Below are 26,695 nucleotides of genomic sequence, written 5' to 3'. Positions count from 1 at the left end.
GTGTATGCCCTGTATTCGGCGTGCCGCTGCTGCGGGGTGGGTAGCCACTCTGCTTGGGTGTCGCGCGGTTGTTGGTATCGGTGCGCGGGTGGTGATTTTGACTCGCGCGCTGTGCGGATGTGGTGGCGCTCGGTGCTTGGCTGCTTCTCTGTGTGTCCTGTGTGTGGGTCCGGGTTGGGGGGAGGGAGCGGGCGGCGGCCATGGCGGTGGAGGTTGGTGGGGGGGGGGGGGATGCTTGTGGTGGGTTTCGGTCCAGTGGTGAACGTGCAGTGTGGGTCACGGTGTAGCCGTGGGTGGGGTCTGTGGTCTCTCTGGCTGCGGGGGGGATGGGGGCGGTTTGCGCCGGCTGGCATCTCTCCTGTGCAGCGCATTACTTGGCTGTTGTGTGCCGCTAGTTAGATTGGTAGCGGGGTAGTGTTGATTGGCTCATCTGTAGGTCATTATTGGCTTGCGTGCTTGTCGGGGGTTGGGGGCATCAGGTGCGGGCCTGGACTGGGCTGGTGTGCGGCTCTGTCCTGTGTGCATGCTGTGCATCCTGATAATTGCATTTCGGTTCTCTGAGGGGTCTGGCGACTGGTTGTTGGAGGGGTGGGGGACCAGGAAGAAGGGGTTGACAGGGTGGGTTGGGGTTGCGGGCTGGTCCTTTTTGAGCTGGTTGGGGGGTGTCTCCTCTGGATTTTAGTGCCCGGACTGGATGCTTGGTGGTTGTGCTGGGATCCTGTGTGTGGAGGGATTGTGCTTTGGGGTGTGTCGATGGTTGCTTTGCAGTCGCGTCGCGGCCCTCTGGATTGTGGTTGTGTTGAGTCCTAGGCGCTAGGTGCATCTGCTGACTCCCTAGGGCTGAGGGGCTGTTGCTGCTGTCGCGGGGTGATTGCTGTCTCTTTTCTTTGGGGACGGTGGGGGTTTGTGTGTGGGATGCTTCGCTGCTAGGGAGGGAAGGGCGCGGGGGTGGGGGTCTTCTGGCCTTACCTGGCCTGAGTGGCATTCCCTCCTGGGTGTGGGCCGACCTTCGGGTTTGGGCTGTTGGGCCGTTCTGTCCTTGGGCGGGGTCCTTGCTGCTCCGGACCTGCTCCCTTGTAGGGGGGGGGTTGTGCCAGCTCCGATGACCTGGTGGTGCTCGGAGTGCTCCTGATTGTGGGGGAGTGGTGAGGTGGGGGGGGTGGCAGTGGGGCTGCCGGAGGGGCCCCGGCGAGGACGGGGGATTGTTGGACTTTGGGTTGGGGCTGCACTGACCTGCCTCGGGAGTGTGTGGGGGTCTGGGGCACGGGGCTTTGGAGCCTCTGGGTCTGGGGCGGGTCTGCGTGCTGGGGGGGCTGGGCCCCCCTGGGCCCGTCCTGGGGATGGGCGGGGTTGTCGCTGACTCTGGGGTGCTGCCGGTGCTAGAGGGGCTCTTGCTATAAGCCCTGGGCTGGAGGGACCTGGCGTCCTCCTGCTTAGGGGGGTGGGGGACGGGACTGAATAAATGATGGGGCCAGTCAGGAATCTGGTCTTCTAGCCTCCCTATGACCTCCTTCACCTTTCCCCCTTTGGTCATGTCTCACAACATACACCCTTAGGACCCTGGGGGGCGGGCAGCCTGCAGGGCATTTGGGGGGTGGGGCTGCTTTATTGCGGCCTCGCACTTCTTCCTCCCTCACTGCCTGCCCCTCAATTTTAATTACACATTAGACACAGAGGGCTTGGGGGGTGGGAGGGGCACGATGGGAGGCTCCACTACCTGACAGTTGTGGGGTGCCTGTGTCACAACTACCCTCCAATTTTAGTTGCACCTTAGTTACCACACACCTTATCTTTACCATACCACCATACAACACTTCACAATCCATGACATGCATCCAACACAAAACAATACATTTACAGAGGCAGGCAGAGGGGTTGAAGGAGTGGGGGAGATTCTCATTGGCCTCGTGTCCTACCCCTGGAGCCCCGGGCGTCAGGGGTGCTGTGGGGGGGTCGGGGCTCCCCTGGCGTGGCATTTGGCGGTGGGGTGCTGGGTGGGGGGGGGAGCACTGGTCTATGTTGTGTGCGCGCCGTGGTCGGTCCGGGCGCTGCTCTTTCGCGGGTTACGCTTTTTGCGTTCCGTCGGCATTACGTTGTCAACTGGCATTTGGGTCAGGGTCTTCTGCGTTTGCATCGCGGTGCATCTGGGAGTCTTTGTTTTTTTTTTTATTTGATTTATTCTTTTTCTTTCTCCCACCCCTATTGTCTACTGGGGTTCTTGCCTGCCTGTTACAGTCGTGGCGCCCCACTCTCACTAACAACTACATTCTTTAACAGGCTTATGCGCACCCACACGCACACAGACACACACAGACACAAACTTAGAATTATTCCTGATGCTTTTCTTTCAGTTACTTATTTAAATTAATTATTATCCCAGCTCTCGTGGCTGTGTTGTGTTGCTTATTTAGTGTGTGTGACTGTTTCTTGTTTTCATTGTTCTCTTAGTTGTCTTAATGTCAGCTGTTTATTGCTGCTGTTCGGCTGGTTGTCTTTTACTATTATTATTATTTTTATTGTTTATGTTTGTTTGTTGTTGTTGTTTTTCTCCTCCCCAAGCCCCCCTCTCTGTTCTATTGCAGGTTTCGTTGCTTTCTGCAATTGGTGTTTCCCACAGCTTTTCCCTGTTGTCCCCACCTTCCATCCCCCTTTCCCCCTTCTCTTACAGGTGTTGTCCTTTCTCTGTGCTGTCTGTTTGTGCCCCCCCATCCCCGTGTCTGCCCCCCTGTCCGGCCCGGTGACAAATCAATACATAATTAAATAAATAATAAAACAGACAAAGGAGTATTTTAATACTCTCTTGTTAAAGTAAAATCTGTCTGGCAAAATATGGTATCCAGGTCATTAAACTCTATACCAGGCTGCTGGGAAGGACAGGTTTAAAAAAAAAATATATATATATACACTGTAATGCAGGCAATACTGAATCATCAACGTTAACACAAAGAGAGAAACTACTATTAAAAGAAACATGGATACTACCTCCCACAGCTGTTACCCATGGCCACAGCCATGCATAATAGTTGCACTACTTGTTGTCGTGTTGTTTTTATTAAATAGCTGGTAGAGTAGGCAGAAGTATTGACATGCTAATGGGAGACATGCATAGCTCAGAAATAAACGAGCTCTGGCTTGAGCAAGACGCTAATTTTGGTCCTCTCTCTATTAATCCACAGGTACAGTTAAACCCGTTTTTCTATGTTTTCAATTTAAAATGTTCTGTAGTGTTGTAAGATGATTGCGAGATGTGTGTAGTAAGCTTTGCCATGTTAAGTAGTTTTTTTCATGAACTTCAGTCTCACACAGTAGTTTTGTAAGTGTGAGTAACTAACATTAACATTCTGTAACAGATGAAAATGTGTTCTAGACGTTGTTAAGAGTTTTAGCCAGCCAGTAGTGAGTAAATGGTCTGGGGAAAGATACCATATTCAAGCTAGTTCACCTCACTGATCACACACACGAGCGTGTCGTGGTACCGCCATATTGTTACGCGCTGCGGTTAAGTGCAAGTGTAGGAGAGAGTGTCACGTTCAAGAAATGTGTAGAAAAATGTATGTGTATTTCATGCTAGTGTTACCATTAATGTTAGCAGAAATTTTATGTAATCTGTTAATAGGTGAGTGAGTGTATCTGAGGAATCAGACTAAAGTGAATGTGTGTTTTTAGTTATATTTTGTTACAGATTAGTATTTTGAGTTAAATCAATTTTGATTATGTGGAATATCTGTTCAATTATTTTGATGTCATGTGTACTTATTTTCCGTACGGTAGAATGCTTCCTGTATTATATATTGTCAGTTTGGTTATGTCATTTGTTGTTTATTTGTGAAATGTTTAGTATTAGTTTACATGCACTTTAAGCGGAGATTTGAAGATTATGTGGCTGGGACTGTATGTGATTGTAGTCAGAAATAAACGAGCTCTGGCTTGAGCAAGACGCTAACTTTGGTCCTCTCTCTCTATTAATCACAGTGGCTACACAGTGCTTCCTAGCCTGTGTAACCTTTGCTGCCGGTCCAGATTACCCCTAGGTCTGGCGCCGGTAACATTATCATATTACATACAGTTAGTCACATGCCTTACCTTTTATGCATCCAGACAGTGGTTGGTCAATAATTCAGTCATGATTCAGATGTTTGAAAGCGGATTTTCAAAGGAACACTGCTTTGAACTGCTTTCATCAGGTCTTACACTTGCCTCAGTAGCCAACTTCACGGTCAATGATTAGTCTATTACTGTATAAAAAATCTGTAAGCAAGTATTAGCTTCAAAATAGCTAACGCAACATGATGAAATCAGTAATGAAATAATGAAATATTGAATACCAATCAGTATTCATAACACACTGACTATGGAATCAAAGACAAATTAACTGATTAATGAGAACCTATTAAGAATAAAATTGTCAACCTTAGTTCCATGTTAACAGGCAAACCAACCATAACTGCTGAATAAATAACCTCCATGATGATAACAAATAACCTGCTCTATGTTCATTCATGCATTCATAAGGAAAGACGTTCAGGAAAATTGTTGTGTAGCTGACCCTTTGACCACAGTGTAGAGGGAGCAACAAAAGAAAGAAGTTCCTGTAAGGCATCCTTCAAGTTTTAATTCACAGTAGAATTTAATTAGTGAATTCAAACAGTGCATAGTACGTTCCGGAATGCCCCTAATTTCAATAAACGTCACAATTCATTTTCTAATCTCTCTTTTCATCTCATGTAACAGAAATGCCTGTTCACGAAATTTCCCTCTCCATTGCTTATGACTTTAAGCAAAAGTCCATTCATCCACCAAACGCCTTCATTCTTGTGATCTTAGTTCAATCAGTTTTTGTAAATTTTAACATTTCTATCCCTAAGGCGATGAACCAGAAACATGAGCTTTTACTATGTCGCGTCATTAAAAGATAAAACCTGGGGGTGCTTCATTAAATAAGGAATTGTGGACAGTGTGCTTTCATACAGATCAGGGAAAATATGCTTTTAGCTGTCATGCACTTGAACAGTGGAAGGATATACCAAATCCAGAATTGATCAAACATGCTCTCTCTGTCTCATGTTGTGTCTGTGACCCTTGCTGTGCCACCATCTTTATCAGTTGGTAATGTTCTTGGTATTTTAATCACTTAATACATTTTGGATTTACTGTTTTCTGTAACCGATCAGTAGTAACTGAGGTATCCGTTACATCTACATCATTTTCAGTCGATGCAAGCATGACAATTTAAGAAATATACTGATTTACAAGTTGTCACATCCGTAAAATGAGCTAAAACAACCTGTACAGCTGCATCACTCTCATCCACACTTGACGGCAATTTTTCTGGCTCTGGCACAACGGTCTGGAATTAGGTTATATTTGCTATAGTCTTTATTTGCCGCAAAATACAGGTAAGTATAACTGAGAGAACAGTGAGTGAGTTAGGGACAATCACAGGCCTTTTCCTCAGGCACTTAAAGAAAAAATAATGTCGCCATTATCACAGGTGTCTCGCCCTCCCCTACCAAACAACCTTGTCCTTTTTAATCACATATATCTGAAGCGTTGCTGCCGTTTCAATGATGTATATCCAAAATGTTCCTGTTTCACAGAAGAAACACATGGCAGAACCTAGAGCCTGCAGCTTCTTTAAAATTCAGATTATGTGATGCTCAAGGATATGGATCCATTTCCTGCAGTGGGAAAGACCCGGATGTGCAATGTGAATAGAGAGCTACAATTACATTAATATGTTTTTCGTGAGAATAAATACTGAATAAACACTAGATGAATTAAGAAAAGCTACAATTTAGATACATCTGTGGGTTGGGTTGTGGCTGATGCAAATGTGGATATTAAAGTAAAAAGTTACTTTTCCTTTTTTTCAGTTTTTCTTTTGAAAATTATACCCCAGTAAGAATATTTAGTAGATTTATTTATTTCTACGGTGTCTTTCTACAATCAGTTTGAAGCCTACCTCGTGTGGGGATAATGTCATTCTGTAACATGTAAGCCCATTCGACTTTAGCGCAGTACAAAACAATACTCATTAAAAATTGGACTGCTGCTGTCCCAGCATCACATTTTGTAAAATGTCAGTGGTGCACATGCTAGTTCCTTACTCAAAGCTGAGCCCATGGGTCGTTAATATAGCTGCCAGTTTCTTCCTGCCAAATACTAGTTTACACATAATTACCTATGCATGATTAGTACATGTGCACGTCCCTGCTGTGCAATCTCCATCTACTGCCAGTGGTTGGTGTGTATCATCCAATTGTTTTACATGGGGGTGTAGCATGTAATCAGACGCATGACAGACTGAATTTATGAATTTAGCATATTGGCATCCTGAGCCACCTACAAATATAAACACACATAGTTATTTAATTATAAATTTCTTATTTGAATGTGAATACCTTATTTTGTACAACAGCACAAACACTACCTTCCATCTTTTAATGAACATTTTAAAAAGAGCTAAAAAGAAGTCAACCTTTAGTAGTAGCTTAACCGTGTGTGTGTGTGTGAGTGAGTGTATGTCTGTGTGTGACCACTTAACCCTTAAAGATTCACTAAATGAATAGGTGCTCTTTCTCTCCATCTCTGTGTCTTTTGATTTCCCCTGTGAGTGATTATGGGCAGATTAGGAGGATGCGGATCACCAGTCACCCTCTATAAAGACAATTGCCAGCTTAACTACCCTATAACTGCATTCTCAATATCGATCAACAGCGAGTGCTGCACCATCATGCGTGGTTTGAAATACAGACAGCATGTGTACATATGTAGGGAGAAAGAAGACAATCTGGAAGGTGATAGAAGGGCTGTTTATGCTTCAGTCTGTGTCAGTGTGTTTGCGAGTTGCAGTGGATATTATTTGCTGCAGCACTGCAGTGGTGCAGTGGGGAGTTGCTCTGAGAGCAGCCCTCTCACCTCACTCATTAGAGGGGGTAATGAATTGCTGACTATAGATCAGTGTCAAGAGGCTACTCCAGTCTGCCCGCTGAATCAATGTGCATTGTAGGTGTGTGTATTATCATGGATGTATTTGGGTGTGTGTCTGCTAATATGTGTGCATGTCAGCGGTATCAGTGTATTCGTGTACCCTCATATTTGTGTATTTCTGTATATACTGTACATGTAATTGTGAGAAAGCAAGATTACACAGAATACGTATACATCTTCACATAGTCCACTCCCTTGTCTAGGTTGGTGCATTTTCTGAATAAAACATGTTTTGTACGTCTTTTTGAAAGCATTATGCTAAAGAGAGAATTGCTTTTCTCTTCCACACACAGATACAGCAAACCAAACAGTTTCTCTGACTGTGGTACACTTTGCTTGAATCCTCATGCCTTCCCAGATAGCAGACACATTTGGGGCTAATCTGGGCCACTTTTGGCACCTACAGTTCAGTTACGGCACTGGCAAGATTTGTATGGCCCAGACATAACCCAAATGCCACGAGCTGGGCTGGACTTGTGTTGTGTAGGCCAGACGTGTCCAAAATATCCTAAGTCGGGCCTGACTTGGGTTACGACAAGTTTTGTGTGGGCCACATGTGGCTCAGATGTTAAGAGCCAGGCCGGACAAATTGCAGCAAGTGTTGTATGGGCCAGACAAACCCCAAATGCAATGTGCCGGGCTTGATATGGGTTACAGCAAGTATTGTGTAGACAAATGGAGCAGGACACTACAGTTTTAGCGCCGTTGATCATACTAAAGATCAAATCTTATGAACACACACCTACCCACGAATAGGTAGAATTCATCAGGCTAACCCTATTTCTTGATGCTGTTAAAGTATCATTAATAATAATAAATTGAATTTATATAGCGCTTTTCACAAACTCAAAGTCACTTTACAGAGCAGATAAAGAAACATGACAAAAAAACAACAAAAAAACCCCAGTTAGGGATAGGCAGAGGAGAAGAGATGGGTCTTAAGGCGGGACTGGAAAATGGTGAGGGACTCAGAGGTGCGGATCTCATGGGGGAGGGAGTTCCAGAGCCTGGGAGCTGCCCTGGAAAAGGCTCTGTCCCCAAAACTGCTGAGCTTGGACTTGGGGACGTAGAGGAGACCGGCTGAGGTGGATCTGAGGGACCGCGAAGGTTGATAGGGGGAGAGGAGGACAGTGAGGTATGAAGGGGCCAGGTGGTGAATGGCTTTGTAGGTAAGGACCAGGATTTTGTATGTGATCCGGTGAGAAATGGGAAGCCAGTGTAGTTGTTTTAGGACTGGAGTGATGTGGTGCCAGGATTTGGAGCAGGTGATGAGTCGTGCGGCTGAGTTCATTAATAGATTAATTAATCAACTTTCTGAATATCATTTATGGTGCTGTCAGATTAATACAGGTGCATGCCTACCTTGTGTACACAAGTGGGAGAGCAAATAGTTCTTTGGTAAAAGGGAAAATTTGTTTTTGAAAAGCTAAACACCAACAAATATGGACTGAAGCAAAATATTTTATTAGATAAAAACATGTTGTAGATTTTGTAGTGGATGAATCTTCTTTCAATAAATTTGAACTTTACAACACTCTCTGAAGTTATTGGAAATGTTTGGATTGCACAAGACTATGTTTAGCCTTGATGTTACTATATGCTCTGGCATCCTCCATCAGCTGTGCCAGTGAGACAGTGACACATTGCTATTAGTTTAATAGATGTGAAGTTCGCGGACATTTTAGCTAAATCCATGGAAAAATCTGAGTAATTGGTATTTATTCAGATTGGAAAACCCTGAAACCCTAGAAACCATTTACTTAGCTCAAGTTGGCTGGCTGACTGAACAGGGACTAGAAATCACACACAGACGCCCTCTAAGGCTATTGCTAGTGGGTTTATCCCTCAAGTACATGCCCAGCACTGAAATAACTTTAATTGGCACCCACCTGTTGTGTGTGCCTCACCTCTGTCTCACCTTGTGTATAAATTGGACTGAGACCAGACAATTGGCTCCCAACAGCTTTTTCGTCAGGCAATAAAAGAGCCTGTGTAGCCCAGAACCTAGGGGGCTATGCCTATACTCATAGAATCTGGAGTTACTCTAAGGCTATCGTTAGTAGGTTAAGGGTTAAGAAGGATATGGTCTGCACCTCACTGGGTGCGTCGGGTACCACAAGCATGAACACATCCCACTTCAAAAACATTTACTGTAACTGTCCAGCAAGGAGCAGAGTAGGGATAGAAAACATTGGGTGTTGAGGGCATACAGCAGGCTGAACCCAGCAGACTTGATGTCTGATGTTCTCCGCGTCCTCCCACGTCGATGTTATGGTGTCCACCATGGAAAGGTCCAGGCTGATGGGAGCCTTGAGGAGATCCTTTATTGATGCCTTGGGAATAAAGGATTGTTGCAGCCAGATGTGTTTGTGGATCTGCGTCTGCCGCACTGCAATCCTAACTTGTGTGATGGCGAGGCAGACACACAGAGTGTTACAGGGTTACGCTGGCAGCCTTGCTAATCTCTGAGGCTTCCTCAAGGGACAGCAACATCGACTGGGAGGCCAGCTTGGTCATGGAGAAACCCAGCAAGGAGACATTGTTTCAAGAAATGATACTGATACTTCCTGACTGAGAAGTGTGGCCACACAGGATCATGTTTGGTTAGCTGAACCAAGGGGGGATCGCTGGCAATCTCATCCAGGGGTGCAGCCTCCTGTGCTGGCAGGTTTTGTTGGCGGCTGCCTACTCCTGGAGTGCTATTAAACGGGAGGAGGGATCTATGGGCGACCTGCACAGCAAACTGTGGATGGAGGGGGTGGCGTATCCATCCTGGAGATGAAGCGTGACTTCATCTTTGATCATCTTTTAAAATGTCTGCAAGATACATGATGTCACAGCGACTGAATGACACCTTTTCCCTGGGAGCTGCATCAACCTCCTCCAGGAACTCCACAATGATGTCAAACTGTTCACAAAAACGACACAGCTGTTGGAAGAGTCTGTCATAGCAGATGTAGCTTTTAAACCCCCGGGGGTGTATGGTGGAGGTTGGAACCTGTGTTGAAATCTGTTGTTACCAGTTTATGGTCGTTACCAGCTCACAGTCAAGGTAAGACACCTGAAAATATTAAAATAACTAACATATCTGTTATTGACATTATACTTCACAAGGTATTAATGCTTTTTAATATATAAATGTGGTAACGTTATTTTGCAAGACTAACGTTAGATTTTGTTGAGACCAACGTTAACAGTTAAATATGAATCAGTTATTAATTACGTTTACTTATATCTCAAACGAAAAATTTGAAGCAAATCAATTAACCCTTTTACATAATGTTAGTTACGAGTCGTTTAATTGGATGTTACCTGATTATGTTACTTGTAAAAAATGCAATAAGCTAGCGGTAGAGTCCTTAGTTACATGATAGAAGCCGTCTAACTTGTAAAACGTTAGCCATGGCTGTTATCACATTAATTCCCCACACCGCTATTTTGAGTAACGCTGCTGCTGTCGGTAGGGCTGTGTGGGATTATTGTCTGGAATAGGACACTTGAGAGAGAAAGGTACTTTTTATATTTGTCACAAGATTTTAGTGATCGGTTCTTGATGAGGTTCTGATGCCTCCACGTCTGCTACTCAAAGCTTAAACTGTAACGTTATTAGGACAACTTGGCTACTGGACATTTGACAGCTGATATAAAATTGTCTTAAAAGGACAACAATAAGATTTAAAGACTTTCTCCCTTGTTCCATTTTCTCCCATGTATGTGACATAATAGTGCTATCAACATTAAAACACTGAGGCATCTTTTAGAGTAGCATCTCAAAAAATCTGAATACTGAGGAAAAGTTCATTGTGAGCATCAGAACCAGACAGAGATTACAGGGTTCAGAAACCTTTGCAGGTGTTTTGAGTTAATTAGCTGATTAGAGAGCTCTTCTCCAGTTGACATTTCTGTATAATTAACAATACAGAAATGTATTTAGGTTATTCTAAAATGTTTATACATTTTGAGATACTGGAGCTTTTATTTCCATGAGCTGTAAACCGTAATCATCAAGATGAAAACAAAAAAAGGGCTTGAGATGCTTCACTTTGTGTAATGAATCTAGAATATATCAAAGATTCACTTTTTGAATTACATTAGAAAATTAACTTATCCATAATATTCTATTTTTTAAAGACTCATCTGTATTGTTCACCTTATATTTTTCATTTCTTGAAGCATTTTTTGCACATTTTCCTCCCAGAGTGACACTGTTGATTAGATGTCCCACCTGGTGCCAGAGAGCTGCAGAGACCTGGGAAGCCTCCTCATTGTGCTGTTATCGTGGACTGACGTGGAAAGGTCTTCTCTCCTTCTGTTTACTTTGAATTTTAAATATTGTCCATATGTGTGTTATAGGACCATTTAAAAAAGATATGGTTTATGGTTCACATTGTTACAAATTCTCTCTCTCTCTATATATATATATATATTTGCACTCCCTGTCTTTACTACTTACTGACAAGCCAATCGTATATATGAAACATTGAAGCTGAAGAACATCAGTCTAGTATAAGTTGAAAAGTGAAAATATGCAAACATGTTTTTATGTATGTTTTATGTATGTACATGTAATTGTGCAGTGTATTTCTGTGTGTGCAGGAGTATTTTTACTTTCTACCATACATTTTACAGCAGATAAGGAGCCATACACCCAGTAACAGAGTCGGAAGTTTTTGAAGAGCGCCTTGTTTGCTGCTCTGATATACGTCCAGTTTAAACATAGAAGAATGTGAACACCTCCAAACCATCCTGTGGGTAAGTGATAAAACAAAGACTGACCTGCACACTGAGTAATTATGTAAGTATTACCACTTGGTGGTATTTATTGTGACATTGCAAACTCTGAGGTCTCAGAACTGACTGAATGCACATGTAGTAAATAGGTGCATCTATACAATGTAAACCACACAAGACCTTCTAAGAGGTCGCAATAAATTACACCACCTCAGATTGTTTGCTGAATCACAAGAAATGCTATATCTACTAAGTGTAATAACTTATTGATGACTCTAAACGTCCTTCAATATGTACTTGGAATCAATGATCCCCACTGAAGAACCCCACAAAGAATAGTATAACTATGATTAACTAAGATTATTGTTATTATAACGTTATTGTTCGGCGAGCGGGCAGAACTCTGCAGCCGCTCCCCCCACGGCTCTGCCTTTAAACCCATCGTGTCCCTCTGGTTCAGGGGCAGCCACTTATGATAGTATCTGACTAACATCTAACTGCACAATGACTACATTGCAGTACGTAGCCAAATCTAACATTGCACGTTTGTAAAGTTTACCGTTAACATAATGTCAGCTAACAGAGCTGAGCCAGAGAGGTTTGGCTGAGCCTTTACTTTCCAACTTCACACAGACGCCTTTTCTTCAAAGCATTATCACCCTAATGTTTAACACTAAGGTTAAACTAATACATTTTGGCTTCTCTTTTCTTTCTGACTTGTCTTTGACTCCTTCAAAGCTGCGGTTAGAACACACTAACTCCCGTTAACTTAGCATTGTTAGCAGCTCATATCTGGCTAATTAGCGCAACGAGCTAAGCTAACAAGCTAAATGACGACTGCGATACCTGTTAAATATTGCTAACACGTAAATAAAATACAGGAATTTCACTCACCAACTACACAGACTTCCTGGAGGTTCTCTCTCCAATGAACTGCACAGTGTGCAATTATTCATATGGTATCTGCATGTAGAAATGTCCAAACGGCTCCAACAGGCTGAGCCTCAGACCTCCATATTATAGCTGAGGGAGGCTAACAGACTGTAGTCCCTCGGCTAGGAGTGACACCTGTCAATCAAAGCGGCCACGCCCCTAATAATGCAGAACTTTAAGGCTTAATATAATTTAAACAGGTGAGTTATAAAAAAAATTTACCTCCCTCACAGTTGTCACAAAGGGCAAAATTAGCAATATACACTAAAACCATTTTTTGAACCAGGCTGTAAACATGTTTTATTCTGCTGTAAAGTTGGGCTTTTTAACATGGGAGTCCCTTTTGCAGCCAGCCTCAAGTGGCCACTCGATGACTTGCAGTGTAAGTTACTTCCTGACTGGTATCGGAAGTGAGAGCCGGAGGTTGACACTTGTTTAGAACGCTCCAGACAGAATTTGCAGTGGTGTAAAATCCCCTGTTTCAGCTGGAATCAAGCCAGCAGATGGTGTTGCTGTGACTCAGCTTGTCAGGTGGCAGGTGTCTGGTTTTAGAATTTTGTTTTTATAAAGTTGTTTATTATGACTGTATATTTTGTGTTAAACCCTTAACACCTGAATTTTTTTTTAAATCAAAAAATTTTAAAAAATTATTTGCGTTTTCATTTGCTTCCAAGCTGATGTTAAATTAAGTGAAGATTGTTAATTTGTCTATAGAACATAGAAAAGATATAAATTCAGGTATGTGTAGGTATGATGGAAATTGGTGACAATAGGCATAAACGAGAAACCAGGGCTTGCAAAGGTATCGAATATGCACCAACAGGCATTGGGGGAATCCATGTGCTAACAACGGGTAAGTCACAAGATCGCTGACGTAATCTGTACTCTGCGCATGCATTGGTGTCTGTAGCTACCTGTCGGAAGCTCCGTCTTAAACCTGACTCTTATCCAGTTTTAATCCACACTTTTAAGTTACATTTTTTATATCCTTTTTATTTAACTTAAGTTTGTTACGTGGGTTAAGGATTTTAGTCATCCGATATGGATTTTAAGCTAGATGACGCTATCAATGCTACTGATCACAACAAAGCTCCGGCCCCATGAGGACTGCACACTCCTTAAGAAAGTGAACAAAAAGATTGCTGAACTTATGGAAGACATCCGACGACTTCCAGAGGAACTCAAAGAGAAAGATTCCCTGCTGACTGGCTTTATGGATGTGGCTTCAGTACAAGCCAAACAGACTGTTTCTCTTAGCTCAACCGCTAACATCCAGGATGCCTTGCTATGGGACCGTTCTACCCTTCCAAGGCTTTCCTCCTGCTCGACTCCGAAGCATCAGTCCACCTGGGCTGAAGTGGTGGTCCGTGGCTGCAAGAGAGGCTCGGACGGGGCTGCCTCTCCTCCGCACATCGGCCTCTCCAACCGCTATGCAGCCCTGTCTGACGACACTCCAGTCCATCCGTAGGATCCTGAAGGAGGCTGTGCTCAGACGCCGTACATTTGCCAAATCTAGATTTTATGTTTTTAACTGAATCATGGTTGCAAATGAATAACTATAGCCAGCTTGTGGTGGTGGGCTAGTGAGCGTGTATAGGAAAAATTTTAAATGTCATCATCAAGTACGCTGTGATGAATTTAACTCCTTTGAAGTTCTCACTCTTAAACTTGGAGGGCTGCAACCTATCATATTTGTTATAATTTATCGCCCCCCAAAACCGCCTGGAGGATTTTTATCAGAGCTTCCTGAATTTTAAGCTACTCTGGTTTTAAATTATGACAGAAAAGTTCTTTGTGTCGATTTTAATATTCATGTTGATGACCCCACCAATGTTAATGCAACTGACTTTTTAAATATGGCCACTTCTTTTAACTTCAAACTACTTGTCAAAGGGCAAACACATAACCGTGGTCATACACTGGACTTGGTTTTTACCCTGGGTGTCAGCATTTCCTCTGTGGAATTAGTGGACATGACCATATCTGACCACAGATGTATTGTTTTTAGCTGTGATTCGCCTGTTACTCATGCCGCCTCACCAAGCTCGGTGTATTCTCGCATCTTTAATGAACAAAGTTTTGCGCATTCTTTCAGAGCCAAAGCCAACACCTGTCTGATTCCAACACCAACAATCTGGTCGATCACTTCAATCATATCTGCTTGTTGTCACTAAATATCTAAAGGTTAGGCCTACGTCTAAAGCTAGTAAGCAGCCCTGGATAAATGACAGCATTTGCAGCCTAAAAAGGGAATGCAGGAAAGCAGAGCGCAGATGGAAAAAATCCAGTCACCAAGTCCATTACCTCAGTCTGAAGGGTTTCTTAATTAACTACAATAACATGGTTAAGGATACCGAGAACACACTATTTTTCTGAACTCATTACTACACATAAACACAATCCCAGGTTTCTGTTTAAGACTGTGGATCAGCTGGTAAACCCAACCCCTCCTTGTGCCTCAGCTGGAAGTAATGATGACTGTGAATTGTTTTTATCTTATTTTACCAATAAGGTGGTGTCAATCAGAGCCTGTATTACCCCCACGGCCTCTTACTCAGAGGTCCCTCACCAGCAACAAGAGAGTTTTAACCAGTTTTATCCCATCGACTTGTCTGAGCTTTTAAAAACAGTATCACAAATTAGAGTGTCCTCCAGCCCACTTGATGTAATACCTACAAAGTTTTTACTGAAAGTAATAGATTCTGTTGGGCTCTGTTTTTAACAGCTCCCTATCTACTGGTTGTGTCCCTGATTATTTTAAAATGGCTTGCGTGAACCCACTTTTAAAGAAACCTGGTTTAGATCCCTCCCTCCATCAAAATTTTAGACTAATTTCAAAACTGCCTTTTATTGCAAAGATTCTAGAAAGAATTGTGTTCAAACAGCTGCTCACTGTACTGGAAAATAACAAATTATTTGAAAAGTTTCTGTCTGGTTTCAGGAAGTACCACAGCACTGAGACTGCCCTGCTTAAAGTCACCAATGACCTTTTAGGTTTGTCTGCTGATGAAGGTATGTGCTCAGTCCTGGTACTCCTGGACCTTAGCGCTGCTTTTGAAACCATTGATCACAACATCATGTTAGACAGACTGAGGCACTGGGTGGGGATCTCTGGTACGGCCCTAGAATGGTTTTCATCCTACCTGTCAAATAGGAAGTTTTGCGTGTCTGTAAACAACTATGTCTCTTCTTTCTGTCCAGTTAAATATGGTGTGCCTCAGGGTCAGTCTTAGGACCCATTTTGTTTTCCTTGTATCTGCTTCCCCTTGGACATATTATCCATGAACATGGTATTTCTTTTCATATTTATGCTGATGACACACAAATATACTTGCCTGTCAGATCCACAGACCTTGGAATGCTGAGTTCACTTACCGACTGCCTTTGTGAAATTAAAAAATGGATGTCACATAATTTCCTCCAGCTGAACTCAGACAAAACAGAAATCCTGGTCATTGGGTCCCAGCAGATGGCAAAACAAATACTGCCATCTGCTGGTTCCCTAGTAAATCACATTAAGCCTGTGGCAAAGAACCTTGGTGTCTGGTTTGATAAAATGATTAAATTTCGAGCAGCACACCACAAAGCTTGTTCAATCATGTTTTTATCAACTTAGAAATATAGCAAAAAATCGATCTATGTTAACTTTTAAGGATACCGAGACCATTTTACACGCCTTCATCTCATCACGCCTGGATTATTGCAAGAGCCTCTTTACTTGTTTAACCCAAAAATCTACTGATTGACTCCAGACTGTCCAGAACTCAGCTGCCAGGCTTTTAACCAGAACAAAGAAATATGACCACATCACCCCTATTTTAGCTTCATTACACTGACTCCCAGTATGTTTTAGAATTGACTTTAAAATTTTATTGATCACTTTTAAAGCTCTTCATGGCCTCTCGCCTTGTTATATTTCTGACCTTTTAGTCCCATACGCACCAGCACGTACCTTGAGATCCTCGGGCAGAGGTCTGTTGTCTGTTCCAGAGTCTCAACTGAAAACTAAAGGGGACAGAGGGTTTGCTGTCAGGGCCGAGGAAATCAGGTCAGCTGAGTCAGTGAACTCTTAAGTCCCTTCTTAAAACATACTTTTACAGGAGAGCCTTTCCTGATCTTATTTGACTTTATTTTATCCCTTTTATTTTATTCTATTTTACTTATTTTATATTTATCTTAAACGTGTATTTTAGTCTTTTCAATGTTTTCTTGCTTTTATCTTGTATTGTTTTTGTATTATTGTCTTTTGGGTATTATGGTCTTTACACTTGTTAAAACACTTTGTAACCTGTTTTTGGAAAATGCTCTACAAATAAAGATTATTATTATTATTATTATTATTATTATCTTGGCGTGACAATCCATGACAATTGGCATCAAGGGGTTAACATGCTATTGCAACGTATTTTAGCCTGCACAGTCATGCTGGTAAACCCTCTCGAATAGTGTTACAGTGTATGTCTGGATACTAGACACTAAGTTGCTTTCATGGGAATATCCCTCTTGTATATTTGGAACTACAGCAATAACAAGTTGTTCATGCTATATCCTCAGGATAAATGAATTTGAATTGGTGTAAACTCTTGAAAGCATTCCTTCCTTGGTGTTCCTCCACGGGGAATACCAGAGATCGTACATGTTCCTAAGTTGACACAGTAAATGCCACATTGGTGCAAACCGGCAGGTTTTAGAATGTTGCAGACCACCATTATTTTGCACGTTTCAATCTGACTTAATAGAATCTTTGGTGTAAACTTGCCTTAAACAAACTCTCCCTTTCCATCTCCCCCAACTCTGAATGCCCCCTGGGGGCACCCATTGACAAATGCTACTGTATTTAAATAACACATAGCTACGAGTGAACAAATACACATAAATTCCCTACATGTTACATGCACGCAAATGTTAGGAGCCCCATGGCTCAGAATGCTGAAGATTTCATTTATGATCTCAAAAAGATTCTTTTGAGGGCAATCATCATGTCAACTTCAAAGCTTCTAATAGGTCCTCTCACCTCAATTCGTGGATTTCACACACATCTCATGAAATGACGGTTTCAGCTGTGGAGAGACATGGAGCTGGAATCAAAGGCATGGATCAATTATCCACAGTTACTACAAGAACACAGCTTCAAAAGATACATATCAGATCACAATCTCTGAGGGTTATGCTTCTCCACCTCCTCTCAGATTTCACAAACACATACAGAGAGAGACACACACACACACACACACGTGTGAGGTAAGAAAACATTTAATTTTTACATCCTCTTATCATCCTTTTACTCAATTTGATACCACTAATATCATCATACAAGGGGTACTTATTTGATTGATTAATCACACTGACGAATACTCTCATTTATAACTGCAGATGAAGTATTAAAAGTGGTTCATTAGTTGTCAAGTCTGACCCACTTACAGAGGAAGAGACAGAGGGAAACCGAGAGAAAGAGGATGCTGCTATGTTGTAAGTACCCTTGAAACCAAATTAATGAACCTTGTGGAAGTTAAGACATTGTCACACATTCACACATGCAAAACCATGGGAGAAAGGAAGGCATATTTTTGTCGGTGATGGAAATGTAAACTTATTCAAAGAAACAACCTAAAAACACAACAACAAAATGAAATGAAGACATGAATGGGGCCTGAGCAGTGAGGCGTCGCACTCTGGCTCTCGCCAGGAGAATAAACGAGGTTGAGAAAAGTGGGCCTCCAGATGTGACTCCTTGTTCTTACGCCCCCCTTGGCATCATCTTCTGAAGGCTGGAATGTGTTCAATTATATTCATAAATATAGGATAGTCTCATAGCTGACAAATATAGACTGGATTTGTATTATTTAAATGCAACCTGGGAGGAAAATTACAGCGTGAATATGCAAATGGGTTAAGGAGATTAAAAAGATCAGCAAAAAGTAGGAGTGTATATGTGGCATGGCAAGGCTTCACAATAATGCGGAGAGGAGAGGAAAGGAGAGGAAGAGAAAGAGTGCGGTGAAAAATAAAGGAAATGAGAGCAGATGAGGGATAAAAGAAAGGAGAGAAAAGGGGAAGCGATCGAAGAGGAGAGGAGATTATGAGAGATGGAAGGACAGGTGGGATCAGAGGAAAGGAGACAAAGTAGGAGTGTTTGAAAAAGGATCGGGATAGGACAAGGTGAATGGAGTTGAAACAGGATGAAGGGAGGAGATAAGAAGAGCAGAGGTGTTATCTGTAAAGAGGAGTAAGAGCATTATGTGCAAGGAATGATACATACAATGGGGCTGCAAAGCTCTTTCTTAAAGAGCAGAGTGGGCCAGGCATAGACTGATGCTGATCTTTATTGTCCTTCACTTGGAAGTCTTCAGACTTCAACCACATTTCTGCCTTTGCACACACACTGGTTCACTCTGCTCTCCCAGTTAAGTACAATTAAAGTCATACTGTCATTTTGAGAAAATAAGAGGAAAAAAAGAAAAGGCGGTTTTGAAAAATCCACTGAATAAATCATCCCCTCTTCCATTGTTTTATGTTTCTGAAAATGAATTTCCTCAAAAAGTTATGTACAACTATTTCTAACTCATATACAGCTAATAGATCAGTTGCCATGGCAACAATTAATACAATTCTTTGTATCTTCTCCAAGTGTGGCTCCTCATTACCATGGTAATAAACATTGCTGTATTGTCTGGTCCTTATCACAAAGACAGATCGGCGGGAACAATATCTGTTCTTTTGCAAACGGGTGGTTGTAGTGGTTGGGGCAGGGTGGGTAGGGGTGGGAGTAGGGTCGACTGGCTCTGGGGAGATGAAGCAGAAGATGTGTAAGAAGAGAGAGAAGCTATGATGTTCTAACTGGGGCGTTCAAAGCTTTAAACAGTTGCTCTCGCTATCCAGATGTCATTCCATCGAGTTTCATTTAAAATATGTTCAGCAGGTTCTTCATTCTGCATCGTGGATTTATTTGGAACTGTATAAAAGTTTTGTTTTTTTTAAGTCTGTGATATTAAATTTGCATTAAATATTGAAACTGTCTCAAGGACTAAATCTTTATTTTTTAAATGAAAGAATTACTCTTTCACTGTGGTGCTGCAATGTTTATAACAGAGATCTTCCAAGCTCACTGCTGGTTCAACTGACCTCTATTGACTAATTATAGTACATTTATTTATGCGGTTGCAATCAGTTTAGAAATAGAAAGTTTCAAACATTTGAACATTATTATTTTATATGTCCTCTATTTCTTTCTGAAAAATACATTGCACAGCCTTCAGACTGCAACTAGAAAAAGTCTCTTTTGAAAGCAAAGATCAAGCAAACAGAAATCCCTTCTTCAAGAAGAAGCTGTGATTTTGTCAATACATTACAGGCTGAACTCTAGAGGTTTTTTATTTCCAATTATCATAATAAATCAATGTGTTGCTTATTTTAATATTGTCTCAGAAGACTAAATTGCCCATAGTATATGAACATCAAGAGAAAATACATCCAGCACCCAGCTAAGCAGCAAATTATAACTCTCACATAACCCTCACAGATATATAAAAAGGGAGCACTACCAAAGCCCTTACAGCTGGTCTTAACACTGTGATTCATGAGATTTTTCTAAACCTAATAAAATCTTTGGGGGATTGCTGAAAGTATTGTTTATGAACACCAAAGGCTCAATCATTATGAAGGCAGGTGCTGAGATTTCTGGCTTTCCAAAATCTATTCGCACGACCGGTAATCACTTATGAAACAATGTGCATGGGAACGTCTATTTGCAATTCCCCATCTCTACCTAATTGTATATTTAAATACTCAGTGACAGAAGATGGTGCGACTAGTGATCAAGGGAAAGTCAAAACAAATTTCTGCCACAAAAGCTAAAAAAAAACTTGTTTTCAAGTCAAAAACAGCATATGACAAGACGTATTTTGAGTTTTGATAAATAATCTCTTCCATGTATTTCTGTGGGATTTGTGCTCTAATTAGATGGATTATTTGTATTGTGAAGCTGTGACTATATTATTTGTGTCAATACAGCTGTCACTCAAGGAGAAAAGAGTTGTAAACATTTGTGGGGAGTGTATCATCAAGGGTTCTGTCATTGGTAAAAGTGGAGGGAATAAGAGAGCTCATTCTGAAATTGGTGATGTATACATAAATTTATCCAATCAAATGTGAATTGGAGTGACCAACTAACTCTGCCCAGCTCCTGACAATGCAAGAGTGGGAGGTGTGTATGGAGGCTAAAAGTCTTCTATAGCTCTGTATCTTGTTACCATCACTTCCAGGTTCTGTTAAAATATAAGAACTGCTCATTCAAAATCATATTCATGAAATTTGGTAACATAAATTACTAAACAGTCCAGACCTGGAACATAGCCTTATTCAAAACGATGTTACATTGTTTACTTCATATGTCTAGATAGAGAAAATGTAAATATAGACACATATCTACATTTTAGATTAGAAAGCAGAGATTACAGCTAAAAAGTTGCACAGATGACATTCAAAGAGTACTGTGAAAAGTGGTGGATTTCATGGATATGGAAGAAACCAAGTTGTCATGATGTGTAAATGCTGCTACAGCGCTGGAACATTTTCATAACAAAGAATTGTTGTTTAACTTCGATCAAGAGGGTTTCAACTTTTATTATCAAGTCCTGTCGTAGATACTCATTTGTCTAAGAATATGCATAGTTTCACCGTGGGCTTTCTCCAGGTGTTCGGCTTCCTCCCACAGTCCAAAGACATGCAGGTTAATCAGTTAATTGGTGACTCTAAATTAGTGCTTATGTGAGCGTGAGTGGTTGTTTGTGAAGTTAGTGGAACTATGGCTAGCCTGATGGTCATGCCTATGGTTAAAAAAATCCAATTGAATCTGTCTTACCATGCACACATATTCTGTTTCACTTAGAAAGATGTCACATGGTGAAATCTAAGCACCCTCTAACCATTTCACTGTTTAATGCTCTTTCAAGAACAAAGGTAAGCCCTGAATCCGTTGTCTACGATGTCCCACAATGTGTTCCTTTTCTTTATTTCTTATATAAACCACCACCTGCCTTTGATTGACAGCCTATTCCAAAAACACCCCACCAAAGTTAACTCAACGTTTTAAATAAACTGCAGAGGCAAGTAATGTTTATGATATGAGGAAAATAGGTGGAAAAGTTGATATTCTATTATCTGCAGAAACACAGAAGCTGAGGTGGGCTTAAATAATCACAGTGTGGCTAAGATATTGCACTGCAGAGCATCTGAGAAAAAACTACCTTGTGGTGATCTGGGTTTAATCTGTTAATGAAGGGTATAATTATGCAACATAATCAGGTCGAAAATGAACCATTCTCTAATCCCACCCACCCAAACTTCCCCATTGAAACAATCAGTGGAACTGATCGGGGGGGTACATTGTGGGTGAAAGAGCCAATTGAATTTTCCACCCCCTCCCTCCTCCCAAGAGACTGTGCACAACTTTCCCCCTTTAAATGTTATTGCATTTACAAATCCATTAAAATATGTCCTAATTTTTATCTTTTAAATCAGTAATTGGAGATGCCAGCTCTACACAGTGGCTTCTGCAGCAGCAGCTAGTTGATATAATTGCAATGTATGCGTGACTTGAGTATAATACCAATTAGCTGTGTTACCTCCTTGAAGAGCAAACTGTGTCCAAATAAACACATCTTAATTATGCCCGCAGAGAATAGGAGTTGGAGAACACACAATTAAAGTGGCTAATTAATTCAGTGTTTTATCATCGCAGTTTTTTTTTTTTTTTACCCCTCTTGCTTTATGCCAAGAATCATGCAACTAAAAGATTAATAAACCATTCGTCCTCTCCACAGGATGTTGGGTCAGCCTTTGTAGTTCACTGTCCTGGCAGCCATCAGCCGCTATGGGCTTAAGAAAAGGGGACCAGTACCACTCTCACTGAATTTGTGCTGTCCTGACCAGACCAATCACATCATTTAGCTTCCATGATGCACCAGGCTTGATGGACTCTGTACCCATAAATTCTGTTGTTTGAGTCTTAGAGCTATATTTTTACTTTTCTCTTATGCCTTCTATTCCTTTACACTACGACCAACTGAGCTTAAAGAGGTGGCATTCTGCTCATTTTCAGGTTCAAAATCTTATTTAGGGGTTGTATCAGAACAGGTTTACATGGTTTCATTTTCAAAAAACACCATAGTTTTTGTCATACTGCACATTGCTGCAGCTCCTCTTTTCACCCTGTGTGTTGAAGGCTTCATTTTAGCAATGGAGTGATACATCTTGTCTCTACATGATCTTTGTTGGGAATTGCACATGCGCAGTTCCTAGTTAAGGACGACTAGCCAATCAGAAGCAGAGAAGGGCGGGTCAGTGAGAAGCCGGTAAACACGTCTTCGGCTCAGCTGTAGGCTACATGTTGCCGATCAGCTTAGCAACATAGACTGGAGCAAGAGTTTCAGAGTGGTGAGTTATTAATCTGTAACAAATGTATCTTTCATCCATAAAGTTTTAACTGAGCTCTGTCTCTACATCACAATAACAACTTTATGTCCTCTAGCTAGTGTTTGGAAGGGAGAGGAGCTGTGTGCTGCAGCTCAGTGTTTTTCCTCGTGTTTTTGAGGGCGTGTCGGACTAGCCACTTGGCGAGCGTTAAATGAGGCGCATTTTGCTTACATGTCTGTGTCGTCACTGGGATGAAAGGGAAACGGCTGGACTACAAACGAGCTGTTTTCAAGCAGTTCAGAGCATTGTTTTCTGTGGGAGATGGGAACTCCCTTTGGGCTGGACTTCTGGCTTTTTCACTTTGCAAACCTGTTACATGCACAAAAAAGATATATAAGTCAATAAAGGAGAGGGGAAAAGCCAAAAAGCATAATACCACCTCTTTACGTCCATACAGTCCAGCCCTATGTAGCTTCCAGCCCTGTAGTTTCCACTGAATGATCAATAGATAGCCTTGGGCACCAAAGCATGCTGGGTACTTGTGACAAAGTAGCAGAATGGCCTATTGAGGAATATAACTTTTCATACCTTCAGAGGTTGGCACATGGGTTGCAGTGGTTATCACTGTTGCTGCACAGCAAGAAGGCTCTGGGTTCTTGGCCTTTGTGTGTAGAGTTTGCGTGTTCTCTCTGTGCCTGCGTGGGTTTTCTCAAGAAGAAGTGCTGCGGTTTCTTCCCACAATCTAAAGAGATGCAGGTTAGGTTAACTGGCTTAGCTCTAAATTAGCCCGAAGGTGTGAGTGTAAATGCCTTGTCTGTCTCTGTGTGTCAGCCCTGTGATTGTCTAGCAAAGTGTTCAGAGTCTATCCCGCCTCTCACCCAGTGGATTGGCTCTTGGCACCCACAACCCTTAAGGATAAGCGGCTCTATATATTGGATGCTTGGGGTCACTTTTCACCAGGCTAGCCCTCTCTGCAATGGAACAACACCCAAGAACTTCCTAAGGACGGAAAGTCTCTGTCTGAGACAATATCTGTGAAGAGGCTTACATCAGATCCGATACACAATACACAGTAGGCTGAGGCTCAACCAGAGCTGTACAAATGCGGGTTCAAAGTGTCAGTCCCTGAGTATCAGCTGTGCTCTTGACATTAAATTTTGAGAGAAGTGGAACCAGTGTGTCAATGAGTCTCCATGGCTTTGTGAAATGGCATAGTGAAAAAGCTTGCATCAGAGACTGTGATGCAAGCTCTTGCATTATTTTATGTCAAGCAACAATGCAAGGACAATGCAAGGAAGCACTACAGACAGACAAGCTTCCCTTTTATTAATTTTTATGATAATGCTAGTAATTATGTACACTGCTTTCTGAAATCAATCTGCTGGTCAAAAACTTGTCATTATCGCTTCTTTAGGAAAGAAAAAATAAGTAGAAACAGCAGCATTACTTATCTTGGGCAACACAAACATAAAACTTCAGTCATAAAGCTTCAGTTGCACAATAATTGAGCACTGGGTGCCACTGGAATAAACAGTATGATGAGAAAACCACTGTTGTCATTTTAACATAACACAACTTTGATAACTAAGTTTAAGTCATAAAAAATGAATCAGTCTGGTTTGTTGTTTTCTCGTGTGTAAAGATTGCATCTCAAATACCTCTGTTTTTAATCTGCTATCGCACAAATTAGCCTAATCTTCACGGTTCTTCAGCTGTGGGAGTATCTCAAACAGAGATGCACAAAGGAGACTTTAAGTTTCTAGTTTAGTTTATATGGTTCCATAGCAACTGAAACTGCATTATTTGGCTGAGAAGAGTTATTACACTAAAAAGTATCCTACAGACATCTCTGTCTGTCATTTCTGCATCGCATTATGTAGCTGTCCCCTGAGAGTATCCGGCATCACCTCTCTTGACCTAAGATGTACAAGGTTTGTTGAAATGTCTGTCAACTCCATCTACCTAATTTCCATTTTAAGATTAGATAAAAATGTGTGCAATCAATCAAGATATCAAGAACACGTATCAATACCAGGTGCAAATGTTCAGATGTCATTATCAAGATCACGCCTTCAGATACAGATGTTAATGGGGTCAAGATTACGAAAAGTTTTTTCCTGTTTTCTAATTACCTAACTAAGCCTTGTATGGCAGTACCCAACAGAGATAAATTATACATTTGAAACACAAGACTGACGGAATTCTTTAATTACCATAACCACAAGAAACGGCAATAATCTCAGTTAGGATTGAGATGTATTTAAATATTGCTCGTGTGCATAAAGCAGCCACATGTTAGAAATACATTATGGAAGGTCAGGTCATACATCATGTCACCTCCCACTAACAACAATTACATTACCTGCAGGAATTTCACAGTAGGCTTAGCTTAGCTTTTTTTGGAGATTGTAGATATCATTATTTAATACTTTATTATGGTTAAATTTATTTTCAAATCTGTGTTGTGAACTCTCCGCCTGAACCTGTATGTTTGCCATTGGTCTGCATTATCTTTTCTCTCCCCTGAGTAGCCTGGCTCTGTGTGGTTGGTCATGGATGCAGCATCATCGACAACTCAGCAGCCAGGCAGAGAGAGCGTGAGCCTTTATTGATATGCTAATGCTGTCGTTCATAAGCTGTCTTTAATTAGTGTGTGTGCCGCTGTAGGCTTCTGGCTAACAGCAGCCACCAACACCAGACCACAACAGACAAGAGACACACATCAGTGCCCACAACAGCCTGGGACTGAGAGGGAGAGCTAAAGCACCATCATAAAAGTATGTTTATGAAGAGCCAAGGTGGAATATGAGGAAAAGAAGTAGGGGGGAAAAGGGGGCAGAGGAGTATTGATAGGATATACTAAAACACAATTTTCTCTGATTCAGTAGGAAACCCAATCACATCCTTGGCACAGTTTGATCTGCTGCAGAGCAACTTCATTATTTTGCATATTAACCAGGGCCTATGTTATTTGATTTCAGAAATCAGAGGCTCTCAAACACATGCAAACAAAACAGTGATGGGCCTGCATATTACCAGAAAGGGATATCAGCTCAGTAGTGATTGGCTAAAATGAAAACTTGCACCCGGGTGGGTATCGATGAGGATGGGGACTGCAAACATAGGTTTTCTGTTTTGCACTAATTTATGACCTTTCCTTGCACTATATTGAGTTATTGACTGCTGGTCTAGTCTTATCACCCCATATTTGTAAATGTAAATGAGTACAAAGAAAGGATAAATTGTGCCACACGTGGGGACTGAAAGTTGTCCATTTGCCCTCAGTGTAACTTCAGATTGACGATGGTGTGGAAAAACTGGGGACAGTCCAGTGTTGCTGTAAGGTTTGTGTATCGCATTAGTGAACGTGAGAGAGTCAAGACATTTTGATTTCTGGATTTCCGCGGTCTTAAAAAGCCTTAAATTTGCTGAAGTATTGTGTTCTAGGTCTAAAATAATTTTAAACAGGTCTTAATTTTCCAACGTCCATGTAACGCTGCTTCTAATGCTCATTGAAATGCTCCCGCAGCGCTTTAGAATGTTTTTCCTCCCGTCATGTTGTAGTTTTTCCTTTGCTAGTCTAAATTTAATATTCTGTATTATGACTACAAACTTACTGATGCAAGTG

Source organism: Micropterus salmoides, unplaced genomic scaffold (genome assembly GCF_014851395.1).
Source record: "Micropterus salmoides isolate LMB-PRFRI ecotype aquatic unplaced genomic scaffold, ASM1485139v1 Ms_hic_scaffold_6, whole genome shotgun sequence".
Classification (NCBI taxonomy): Eukaryota; Metazoa; Chordata; class Actinopteri; order Centrarchiformes; family Centrarchidae; genus Micropterus; species Micropterus salmoides.
The sequence above is the reverse complement of the archived record's forward strand: the minus strand, read 5'-3'. Positions refer to the sequence as shown.